General features: G+C 34.6%; 1 protein-coding gene across 2 annotated transcripts in view; it reads right to left on the bottom strand.

The window, feature by feature from the left end:
• LOC129265984 (thyrostimulin alpha-2 subunit-like) overlaps positions 1–13426 on the bottom strand; it is a 48070-nt gene that overhangs the window by 11323 nt on the left and 23321 nt on the right. The gene's annotated exons all lie outside the window — the stretch shown is intronic.

Genomic DNA, 13426 nt, shown 5'->3' with positions numbered 1-13426 from the left:
AGAAAGAGAGAAGGAAGAGAGGAAGGAGAAGAAGACGAGAGAGGTAGAGAGGAAAGAGAGGGAGTGAAAGGATGAGAGAGAGGAGGTTACATATCTTTTTATACGTCAGGATAAGGTGTTAAGTTAAGTTGTTAAGTTGATATGATGGTGTGCCTTAGATATGAAAGGGGATCACGCAAAGAAAATATTTAGGAACGAATGGGTTACTAAAAAGACAGTATTAATATTAATATTGTTTCTTACCTACACTAGGAGGAGAACTCCTGTTATGAGTGAGGTCTAACATACATTCAAAGAGTATTAATAATTGCTATTTAAATCTAAAAAACCAACATTTCCGGTTGAACATCATTTTGTGCACGGTTCAATAAATTCATTTTCGTCTGCACTGCATGTGATCCAAAACAAAATGTGGTTAATTTCTGATCTATTTGACTATTTTGGAATCTAACAGCATGTCATTTATTGTAATGGTCACAGTTAATTAACCCTAAATGGCATTTGACCTTTGTCACGTGATCTGAAGCTCATGAAAGATGATCAGTAATACTTGATTATCCTTATTTTACGTTTCATGAACGTGGTCCATAAACTTTACAAGTTATGATGTCATTTCAAAATAACTTAAACCTGGATGAAATTTCAACATTGACAACGCTGCCGTGCCGTCGTAAAAGCAGTGCCTATAGTCTCATTCTGCTATGGATGCGAGGCAAAAAATGAAGGCATACTTTATTAAAACCATTATATTTCTACTACGCACTCATAAAATGTTGGGCAACAAACTGTTCACACAACAATTGGTTAAAAATTTATCCAACTCTGGGTAGTTTTCATCCAATACTATGTAGTTTTCACCCAAAGCACACATTATTGGTTTCAAACTACCCAGAATTGGATAAAGTTTTAACCAATTGTTGTATGGACAGTATGTTGTCCAACATTTTTAAGAGTGAGGAGATTCATGTTTTGTTGGCTGAAGTGCTGTTTTGGAACACTTTATGGTTACACAGTCTGAACTCCATCTGTTCAACCAATTTCAAATCTTTGTTCAAACCCTATTTAACATTGCTTCTCTTTTCTCTGCATGTTAATAATGCTACGATGTATCTAATATGACTTGTGTCAATAAATGATAAATCTAATAATTGATGGATATATTGGTGTAGGGTAAAGCACTGTCCAAGCTATTAGGGAAAATTTCAGGAGCAACTTGCGCTGAAACATTAATTATTAAGATAACGTTATTTGTTTAAAACCATGCAGGACGACCTAGCAGCCTTGTATAGCAACCCCTCACGTCATCAACTACTCAAACCCGGCCTGGTTCTTATAGGGGTACTCTGGGCTAAAAATATTCAATCTGAATAAATAGAGTAAAATTCACAAAGCAAAATGCTGCAAATTTCATCAAAATCGGATAGCAAATAACGAAGTTATTGAATTTTTAAATTTAGCAATATTTTGTGAAAATATTTAGATGCACGCTATCACGAATCTTCATTAGATGGGCTGATGATGTCACATCCCCACTTTCCTTTTCTTATGTTATTACATGAAATCATAATTTTGTTTCATTTTTTTTCATACATGTGTGAATGATATGTTTCCCTTAAAAGATATAAATTGCAGCAATGAATGCATAATGCCCTTTATCAGTTGTCAATCCAATTTAAGTTCATGGTAGAAAAAAAATTGAATGAATCTAATTTCATAAATACAAAAGAGCATGTGAGGATATGATACCATCAGTTTGCTCATCAATTGAATATTCATGAAGGCATGCCTTGAACTGTTTCACCGGAATAATGCAAATCTTTAAAATGCCATATCTTTGTAATTCCTTGTCCGATTTCGATCAAATTTTCAGGGTTTTGTTCTTATGATTTTTCTTTATCTGTTTTTTTTTTTAGCCCAGGGTACCCCCTTAACCCATAATGCATATTCGTGCAGCTTAGTCATGTAATAATAGATCAACTTGAATGATAACACACATTAATTCCAATACGTCCATTCATACCGCAATTGTTATTTCATCAAGTAGGAAAATAACCATATTACCTTTCAAACATTTTAGTTACTCTAAATACATATAATGTTATAGATTAATTAGTTATCTGTACATGTATTATTAATAGTTATCGTTTAAAAGGTGTATATTAAGACTATCTTTATATAACACACAGTCAATGAGACACCGCAAACATGACAAACCAGTGTTATATTATACTTGTACGAAGTAATATCTTTTATATGAACAATGATAAATTTTAATACTCAGTTTTGGCGAGGAAGATCACTGATCAATAAGCAGTGAACCTTTACCGTAAAAAGCACGCTTTGACGCATGCATCACACTCGTATGTATAGTGGCCAGCAATAACATTGCAATTACTCGTATTTAATTAAGTCAAATTCTCATGTGAACTGTAGGAATGGGGAAGTGGGTTAAAAGCTTGGTTAGAAATAAACCCTAAGGATTAAATTCATTGCGCCCTATAAATCACCTTTTAAAGATTAATATTTCTATTTCTGTTCGCCCTTTGGAATTTCTATCGACAATGATGTACAAAGATGACAAGCTTATATTCATTGTAAAATCAAAGGGTAATTTACTTCTTTAATCTTCACCTGGTAGTTGAACGAGTTTTTGAGAGGCCGAGAGTATACCATAAAACATTTAGAATGTTTTTTGCCCTTACTGGTAAATTATGAAAACAATGTAAATGGCGAGATTATTCTAGCAGTCTTCTGTTTTCCGTTTCAAATGAGGTTTGGGGAAAATAACTTGTTTATCCTCAGGAAGGAACAATTCATGACTTGGATTTATATAGGTTCATGACTTGTTTAAATAGAGTATATAGACTAAGGCCTCCTTTGGCATCCTGTCTCCACTTTGTATGTTAAGGTTGCCTGACCAAGTATTGACTATCAATCAAAAGAAGGACATTATTGATGTCTTTTTTAAAACAGTGGTCACACGCAATGTTGTATCAGTTGAGACTCGCGTGGCTTGGGACAGTTTCGGAGCAACATTTTAGCAAGGCACATAAGAGAGGAGTTCATCGAAAGCAGTGTTTTGCATACCCTAATCCTTAATGGTCGCTTCCTACGCTAATGGGTGGTGCCGGAAGAGGGTGCCTAGGCTTGCATGCCTATATTCCTATTACTTCTGGTTTCAAAACAGTTAAATACAGTAAAATGATACTAATGATAAAGTGTATGTTGGAATTGAGAATAATAAAAAAAAATCCGTAAAAATACGAATTATCTTACGGACAACTAAAGGTTAAACGATAAAATGACAGCGAACCCCCCCCCCTTTACGTAAATATGACTATGTGATTTAAATCGTTGAATATAATGAGGTTTCTTTTGCACGGGAAATATTTTCATAACTTCCAACGATGAAAAATACTCAAAAATTCACATCTACTTTATCATATGCCTGTGGTTTGTGGAATTTGGAACAATGACATTTTTTCAACAGCTTTATGATTCCCCCTTGAATGGTTCAATACATGTATGTTCAGAACAGCGTATTACCTCTTAAACCACATGGAAGAAATATACACGTGCTTAATTCTCTTTAATTTCCGGAACTGTAAATTATCTTAATGCAATGAGAGGGTTTGTAAAGTTCTTTATTTTTCCTCTAAAGACGTTTTGTATTTATGTTACTCAAGTTTGCTTCAGCGACTAGACACGTCAATACATCAAGCCAAATGGGTAGATGAAATGAAAATTACACCTATACTTGCATCGTTATGAGGATATCACCCAAACTATGATTTGAGAACTATAAGGAGGTTCGATTAAACATATAGTATATGACTGTTAATAATGCTTTGATAAATTTATGTTGTAATATTACTTCCCAATTTGTGTATAGATATCGATTACGTGTATTCTACCAACAGCCCACGCATGACGTGCTGATCTAATAAGTTAGTCTGCGTGCTGTTTACACTAAAGTACCATTCACAGATTGGCATAAGAGTGTATTAAAACCGTCCACCCACACCTTCATTTTTTTATGAAAGGTTCGCAAAAGTGTCAGACTCTCATCCGGCAAACAAATTAGGTTCTTTTGTGCCCGACTGCAACGTTCTCTTGCCAATCAATGATGATTATTTAACACAATTTGAATTAACCAGACTAACCAACCACGCAAAAATAACATTATACGTTAAATTGTATGCTGTTTGAATGAATGCTCCACAGTATATAATTCTTTAAAGTCGCATACATTCAATTCCTATCCGATTTTCTTCAGTTTGTTTACAAAGAAATAGAACTCCAATGCAAACCATTTTTAGTTTAAATGTTTCGAGCTTTATTCAGATCATGATTTGGGGGTGTTTCACAAAGATTTAAGTATGACTTAGAGTCGCACTTAAATACCTAGTGGCGTGAGTTATAAAAGAAATGACCGCATTGGTCAGAACCGTCAGATCATGCTAAGAGTACGCGAAGTACTGAGTATAGTAAAAGCTGTTCGTAGAGCGACTTTAAGAACGACTGGTGATCCTTTCTTACGCGTTAAACCATCGCCAATGAATATACCATTTACCACAAGAAAGGATCACCAGTCGTTCTTAAAGTCGCTCTTAACTTACGAACAGCTTTATGAACCCCCAACAGGTATCAATCAATAACATTGAGCTTAGCATATCATATACGCGTTGGTAAAGTGTGACTCTAAGTTATACTTAATTTTATTTGTGAAACACCACCCTAGAAAAAATATAACATGCTAGATTTTTGCCACATCGATATATATACTTACTATAATCAATCTAATTTTTTTATTGATTCAGTCCACGTCTTTCTTCGTTACATCATTTTCTTTTCATTAAAATTGAATGATTCATTTAATCTGATGTATTTTCAATTACATGTGCCTTTTTGATAATTTCATTGATTTAGTTAACGTATTCATATGCCTGTAAACATGAGGTTTTGCCTTTTATTGTTTAGTTCTTGAAAATAATCCCAATAAATGACGGAAATCTCCCCCCCCCAAAAAAAAAAAAAATCTCTACGGTGTTATTACACCGTATATCGAATTTACAGATTTCATCAGAATTGGACGTAAAGATTGTCACATTTTGTGGTTTTAATTAAACGTTATCCACGAAAATTATGATTTCAGTGCAATGCAAGTTTAATTTCTATCTATGTATTTATGCAATGAACTTGATGTTGGGGTTAATCCAGTGTTTACGTTTTTCCTCACAACTTACATGGGATGAATGCAATAAAATGAATTTCGAATATCTGTACACCTTTTTAAGTAATAATATAAAATATCTTAAAGTTTTATTTGGTAAATTTGAGACCTGGCGCAAATAAATCTTTCATAAAGCTGTTCCTAATTCATACTCGAATTTTCTAAAGACTGGTGATTTTTGCGCGAAATGAGTGTCCCCAGATTTTCATACTGGATGGGGGTGCACTTTCTATAATAGTCATAACATATTGGAAAAAAATTCACACTTTCAATCAAATTAAAACATTTTTTTTTTTTACCTACGAACAGTTTTACACCACTCAGCTAAGTAAAACAGTTCCCTGGTTCCTGTATAAATTATTTGAATGACTATTTTGAATCTATTCTCATATTTCTTGATATCATGAAAAAATACTAGGATTGTCAAATGTATCGTATGAGATTTTCATATTTGAACAAGAGGTGTATGTCTTTGAAAAAAAATCACGACGAAGCCATAACTCATTTCCAGGTAACATGGATCGAGAATGGCGTCTTTGGTACTTAATGAGAAACTGCATAGTAACCAAATAACTCCATTTCGTCAGAAGGTAATTCCAACAAAGTCTGGTTTTACGGTGCCCCCTTGCTTTCTAAATACAAAAGATATTACCAATTAGAAGAGACAGGTTTTATCGGTATTATAAACATATACAGTACTCTCTAATCTTGAGATGAAAATTACATATTTATTTCCAAAGATAGTTAGCAAAAGTTCATTGTCTATGTAAACCAAAATTGATTCTATCATTTTAACATCATGTGTATATAACACTGCTGACATACTGGATAAAAAGATTTGAGTCGTATAAACTTAAACCATATGACGTGGTGTTGTCACCCTATATAAAAGGGCAACGCTTTGTGAAGTCTCACACTAAACTTGGTATTAAACCGTTAATTTTTTCGCTTTTTATTCAAAGTAAATTAATGTAGACAACAAATCAGATATATCATTGGATGGTCACCGTTCTAAACCACGAGCGATTAGCCGAAAACTTAAAGCTTTTCATCCTGTTTGAGGCAAAGAGACCAGCCTTCAAATGGAAACGGCATATTTGTTTGATTTCCTACAGTATTATAAAGGTGATCCATTCAAGTCACCCAGATTAAACATTCGAATTGTAAGAATCGAGTATTTTCTCTAGAAATCGAACTTTTTACTGATTCTTATAGCGTACGATGTGACCATGCAAAATTGTTGAATCAAATGGAGCATTGGAATATTTTTCTAATATCTATAGAGTAGATATTTGATATTTGTGCTTTAGAATGATAATTAGTCAATTTAATGATTAATCATAATGTTAACAAGGAGAATTTTATACTGACGAAATATTCACATGGAATAATCCATGACATGAAAAATCAAATGTTTTTTCTTATAATTATCGGAATGGAAATATTGATTTCCCCATCCCTGGGAGTGCAGTTATCTCCCAATTCCAAGATATTATCAAATGCAAAATACCTATACGCAATGATTAGAGTGAAATAAGGAAAGGCCGATTTGAAGTGTAAATATTTAAGGCACATTTCGTTTGTAATATGCATTTAAATGAATTGCTATCGAATTGATTATAACAACTGTTTGTCATTTAATAGCTATAAAGACATAGACATTTTTGTGGGGTATATTTTTTCCAAAACCCCCACATTAATTACAAAATGTAGAACATGATAATATGTGACTGCGATTGGAAGGAAAACTATTTATGAGTGGGTGATATCATTTCACCAGGTTAAATACATTGTTCACTGAAATGTATCTATAATATGTGACGCCAATATTTTCATTTGAAAATGACAAACATGAAATGGGAAAAGACGGACTGAGGCCTTTACAATTTGAAAATTTGGTCAATCATGCTATTCCCTGAACGGAAACCCGTGTCAGGGATGATTAATAGTCGTTTCTATCAGAGTCAAAAGAAAAATAGGATTATACTAAAGGCATCAAATATGCACAGATCAGAAATAATATGCATCTGTCTCATTCTTAGTCACGTCAATAATTTATAAGTCCCTTGCACCAGCTAAACACTATACAATATCAGAAGCGATGGATGAAGGTTTAATATCTTTTCAAATCCAGCATGTATTCGAAGAACAATAATGATGAGGATTAGGACGAGGATGTGGGTGAGCGCGTGTGTTCCTTTTGTGAGTTTGCTCAGATGAGAAGAGGGGACGGATAGATTGAGAATGGAGACGGATGTAAAAAATAAACTAAAATAACAAGAGTCTTCCATCACCCCCCAACGTAAGTGATGAGATTATAAAAAGACCTGACGTGTAAATAAAGTCTTCGTAACGCGCGTGGTGGATCTCTTTTATTGTATTAATTGTTTGAATTTATTTCTAAGAGTTATGTCTATTTAATCACCGTTTGAAATAGACTTTAAAGAATACGGCATAATCGCATCAAAGAGCCTTCAAATCTTTGAATTCATTTCTGTACAAAGCCTGACCTAGATAAATATGAGCTGCATTTTCGAAGGTCAGACTTCTAAACCGTCGCTTCTTTAAAGGTTCATACAAAAGAAACGTTCTTCTTAAAAAGCTGATCTTCATAAAAGCTCGGTATCAGGCGGCAAATCTTAGCTTTGATACGTATGATAATTCATTACTGTGTTTCTTCCTACTAGTCTATCGGTGTCTTGAATGTTTCTATGTGACCTGAAAAAATAATGAGTTCAACTCGGCTACTCGAAAAAATGAACAAAAAATATTCGTGAATAAGATACGTAACTCTTCACTGAATCCAAATTCTAAAAAAGAGAGAATTCAATACATAACCATACGATTTAGCTACCTACAAGTCTTAATCATGTATTGTAAAAAAAATTATCATTATAAATCATGGATTTTTTTTATAATAACAAAGGCAATTACATAATGCTTTTTAAAATATTATTTTTGACGAAGATCAACGCATGTTTATGAAATCAATTTTTTTTTGCGCTTTTCTATTGTTCACAACTTCAATGAAGGATATATTTGTTTAAAGTTGAGTCGCCCCAAAAGAGATTGGTGAATGAATTTCTGTATTTGATCTAGCGAATTATAGTTCACCAGCAGCAGAGCACCGGGCGACGTTATTGAGTAAAAGAAAGATAAAAAATTTTGAACTTCCCATCAAAAATTGAATTACAAAACTACAGTAGAAGTAGATCTATACAGTTTCAGGAAATTTCAAAATAGCACATTTTTTCTTCATGCATTATTCTACATTCCTTTTTAATGCCCATTGTACAGTATCGAAAAGTTGTAAACACTGCTGAAGCTGAATTGATCATTTCCTCTTCCACTGGTGTTTCAAAAGGTGTTTCATAAGTAACTTCAATTCGCATATAAATTCCTGCACGTGGTATCTTCCACATCGGTAAAATTCTCCTAAGAGGACCAACGCTATTGCATATTCATAAGTAAAATCACGCGTTAAAATCAACCTGGGTGTAAGCGCTATATCGTGACTTAAGTTGCATTCAACCTTTTGCAATACAATCCGTACTGGTAGGCTACTTGTTCAACCCCCGGAGTATTAACCCATCCTCCCATTAGAATCCGCTCATTCAAATGATCTTGAATTCTTCGTTTCCCAACAGCAAAATCGCAATTGCATGTAGAACGCATTTATTCAATTTTTTAAGTTGAAATTATGGAAACACTCTAAATGAGCTTAAACTTGTCAATTCCTCCTCGGAGAGAGAACGTGGAAATATTGTCAGTTCCATTTTATCTATGAGAACCTGTATGGATTCGATTCACTAATGAAGATGCATTATTTCTCTAGCGAGCATGCTATCACCAAATAACATGCCAAAGTTTGATTATCGTAAATTCATTGTTAATACAAATTTTATTAAAGGAGACCTAGTCAACCACTTTCTAATGGAAATAGATTTTATAACGTAACCGATGTCGTTGGTATACATGGTACAAGATGACTAGTCCATAGGTTTTTATACCAGGAAATAGGTGGCATAAGAACCTAAAGGTTTTACTTTTTCTATGAAATAATTTTCGTTCCACAAATTCAGTTCAACAATTAATTTATTTTCACCATTCGTCGTCGTTTTCAAATAGACTGATTACATTGACATTCCTTTCCCTTATTTCACCTCTAAATGTTATGACTGTAGACATTATTGGGACTTTGCCCCTACCCCAAAGATGCTGACCCTGCACCATCCAGTCAGACTAGCTGTAACCCTTTTCTCAACACCTCTTATAATTAATGTGTGGATTACCGAAGTCATGACAGGTTTGAGCGCATCCTGGTCTGGTGGGCGTTTAATAAATCTTCTGGCGAGTTCCGATTAGGTGCGACTTTAATAACGAAAGGTGATGCTTTCTTAGGAGCTAATCAACACCTATTCTGATTTGGTGTACATCATCTTCCAAAAAAAGGGTCACCATTCAAACGTTAAGTTATTCGTAACTTTCGGGCAGCTTTCGCCGTCTTGGCATGTTTAAGCCATGTGCGTAATCATAAACAGTTGATTGAAAAGCTGTTTGCAGTGTTGATATTTATGATATCTATGTGGTCTGATTTACATTTGAAAGTCTGATGCGTTTGGATATGATCCTATATACATTTCTGTTAGAGCCGTCATATTCAGTACCCTTTCTCTGCAATTCTAAAAAAAAGATGAATATGGCAGGCAGTTAGAATACATGGGAAAGTGATGTTTTTTTCTTCATTCGTATCTAGATTATTTGTCTGTGGTGTGTTTCTAAACACATTTGTTGCAAAAAGGTGTTATGAATAGTCTGAAACGAATAAAGTGAGCCCATTAGCAACATTTCTATCTTTAAAAATAAATTACTTTACAACTTTCCGAATATTGATGGAAATAACAAGGGATTCGAATGAAGTGCATTGTTATTCGTACTTTAGTTTAATGGATATTTCAAAGTTTCGAGTATCTTTTTGTATCATCTGTCAGGTATGGAAATGGTGCAACTCATTAAGGAGTTCATGACAGGCGCGCCGGAACACTTTCAGTTTTTTTGGGGCAAAATCCCGAAGGGGGCACAATATTTTTGACAGCGTGAGATACCGAAGCGATCGATCGGGAGAGGGTGTGGGACCCCCATGGTAAGGACTTTGTGTAAAAATGGAGTATAAAAGTTGCGTTTCTAAGAGCATTCAGCATTAAAAAAATAAATTTCTTGAGAAATATACATAGAATTCACTACGAAAGACTATACTCATAATTAATGAAAACCTATGAAATCTACGCGCAAAGCAGTCGCTTCGGAATGTGGTTTTCATGTCTGATCAATTAAATTACGTATTACCCTTATATTGACTCACAATACCAGAAATTACATTTTTCATGCAATATCCTTTCAGAAACATTTATTTATGTACATTTACATACACGGACGACGCGAGAGAGCACAATATACGTTTCTAGTAATTCCTATCAGAACAAGAAGCGTAACAACAGAAACACATGAAAGAAATTCTAATGACTGTCTTTTCAAATTCAAAATGTCATACTGTTCTGACGTGGCAGATGTCGATAAGCACTTAAATCCCCATTCTATGCAAATCATTTCTGACATCATCATTGGAGATAGTCCCAGATTATCCATGCATGGGCAATACGTTTCATATTTTGTAAATGGAGGAAAAAGAAATATGACAAGCTTAATTGTCTAAAAATTTAACACTTTTCTGAAAATCATTGAAGTTTAAAACGTTTCGATTTATGTGTTTCCTTTTGCACGTTTCATATGGCCGGGAAGCACTTTTGGATGACTCCTTCAAAATTTTCATTTTTCTTTACATATTTTCTGGGGAAAATGTGACCATAACTAGGAAATGATGAATATCAAATTCCAGGAAATATTCATTTGTAAATAATCATGAACTGATTAAGAAACTACCGCAGTTCATAATGTACATTATGTAACATTATTTAGAAGAAAACAATTACATTCCAATAGCGGATGTAGTTGACGGTACACCATGTGCAGTTTTCGAAAAAGTGGATAGAGGAAGAAGTGAAATTGATAGAGGAGGAAGTGGACAGTTGGGAGTCGAGTATTTTTTTTTAAATGAGCATAGTCCTGAAAAAGACAGTAAACCAGAAAAGGTTGAAGAGTTGAAGAGGCTTGAGTAGTTGATAGATGAGTGAGTACTCCTGCTCTGCACTCCATTCGCCGACTCAAGCTAGCATCTTCTCCCCGGGATCTCCAATAATCCAACTCAAGCCTCTTTAACTCTTTAAACTTTTCTGTTTTACAGTCATTTTCAGAACTACACACATTTTCAAGAAATATTACTCTAGGACCTACTCTCAAACTTCCAATTTCTCGCCTATCAATTTTACTTCTTCCGAAGAAAAAAAATGGAAGATTGAGAGTATGTCCTAGAGTAATATATGACGACCTCGAAATGTTATGGTTTCTGGGCTTGACAGCTATGACATAGATTCCATATGTTGCTCGAGTAACTAGCGTTCACGCGCGTTAGTGACATCGGGTCCGGTCTGAGCGATTCTGGGCGACCGCGCGTTTGTTAGCCGACACAGCCAGCATGCATTGGTGAACCACTTTCAATTCGCCATTCGGTTTTAGTCTGAAATGTATTAATTAAAAGGTTAAACGTTATCACAATGTAATAAGATGGAAAAGGGGCTTCTCAAAGGTATGTTTTATGTTCGTCAAAAGACGCGAGGCTTACTCTGATATGCAATTGCCCCGTCAGAGGCGAAATCTTTTCATTTTTGACAATGGAAATGACAATTTTTAGGCAGAAAAGTGCCTTAATCGTTTACTTTTGTCCTTAAATATTTATCATTTTTCTACTTTAAGGGGGCACATGGGGGGGGGGGGGGCAAAATCTCGTTTTTCCCCAAAAAAATTTATTTGGGGGGCAAGTGCCCCCCCTGCCCCCCCCCCCCCGCTTCCGGCGCCCTTGGTTCATGAATCTCAATATATATATTTTTTTCCGAAATACATTGTTCTAATAAAAATGGAGGACATTCGCTGCAATGTACGTGATATTGTACGATGGGATACGTGGGATAAGGATTTTGACTACAACTAAATCTCGCAAGGACTGGTGATATAATCTGCTCACCAATTCGAAGGTATGCATATTGCTGTTACAGAAAAATGATGCATAGCTTATACTTCTAAGTTTGTTTTTCTATCAAAATTTGATCAAGTTCGTACTTATTGGTTGATTGAGATTACTCTATTTATTCAAATTTAATTGATCTTGGAAGGAAAATGTTTGATTCTGTTCTTCTGTTTTTTTCTGCATGTCTGTTCATTGTACAAAAGGTCAAGTCCATCCCGACAAAAGGTGAAAAGAAAAATAATCAAAGAACAAAATACTGAAAATTTAATCAAAATCGGATCTAAAAAAGAAAGTTAGGACATTTTAAATCTTCGCCTTGTTTTACATAACGGTTAAATGCACAATACGGTGCTCCGTAAATGAGAGAGTTCACGATGTTGCTCACTATTTCCTTTGTATTTTTTTGTATGCTGTATAGTTGAGAACTGCACTGGACATACTTGACAGGGAGACTATAGTGACTCCAAGGTGTAGACATTAAACCATGGCAAAATATCACTGGTCATTGTAGTCCTTTTGATATCCTTTTCCTGGATCTGAGGTTTGGCCCAAGGCAATGAATGGAGAAAGGTAACAATAAAGACCACGTGAAGAGTACTGTGAAAACGATACGGAGCTCAGTGTAAATGTCACGGGCCTACTTTGAGTGTTTCAGTTTCCCCTACGGTCGAAACCATAGGAAAAGGACGTTAACTTTCACTTTGAATTAAACTCGAGGAATCAATTTATGTTTTATCCTTCAATGTCGTTTCAGTTTGACGCTTGTCATTTTGTTAGTAATTTTGGGCATACAGATTATCAGTGTGTGCAGAATTACCACAGCTTTCCACCACAAAAGTATAAAATTATTCGGAAGATTCAATATTTGAAATATATGTCCAGAGTGGATATAAATGATAGATTTCATAATTACTATAATTGTAATCCTGTGAACTGTACATTATTCCTTGTAATAGGTCCATGATTATATTCGTCTTTGTTGGGATACAACCAACAAGATGACATTATTGTTCTCTTCCTTGTGAGCGTTTGTTGCCTTAAAAACCCTTTAT

Source organism: Lytechinus pictus, chromosome 7 (genome assembly GCF_037042905.1).
Source record: "Lytechinus pictus isolate F3 Inbred chromosome 7, Lp3.0, whole genome shotgun sequence".
Classification (NCBI taxonomy): domain Eukaryota; kingdom Metazoa; phylum Echinodermata; class Echinoidea; order Temnopleuroida; family Toxopneustidae; genus Lytechinus; species Lytechinus pictus.
The sequence above is the reverse complement of the archived record's forward strand: the minus strand, read 5'-3'. Positions and strand labels throughout refer to the sequence as shown.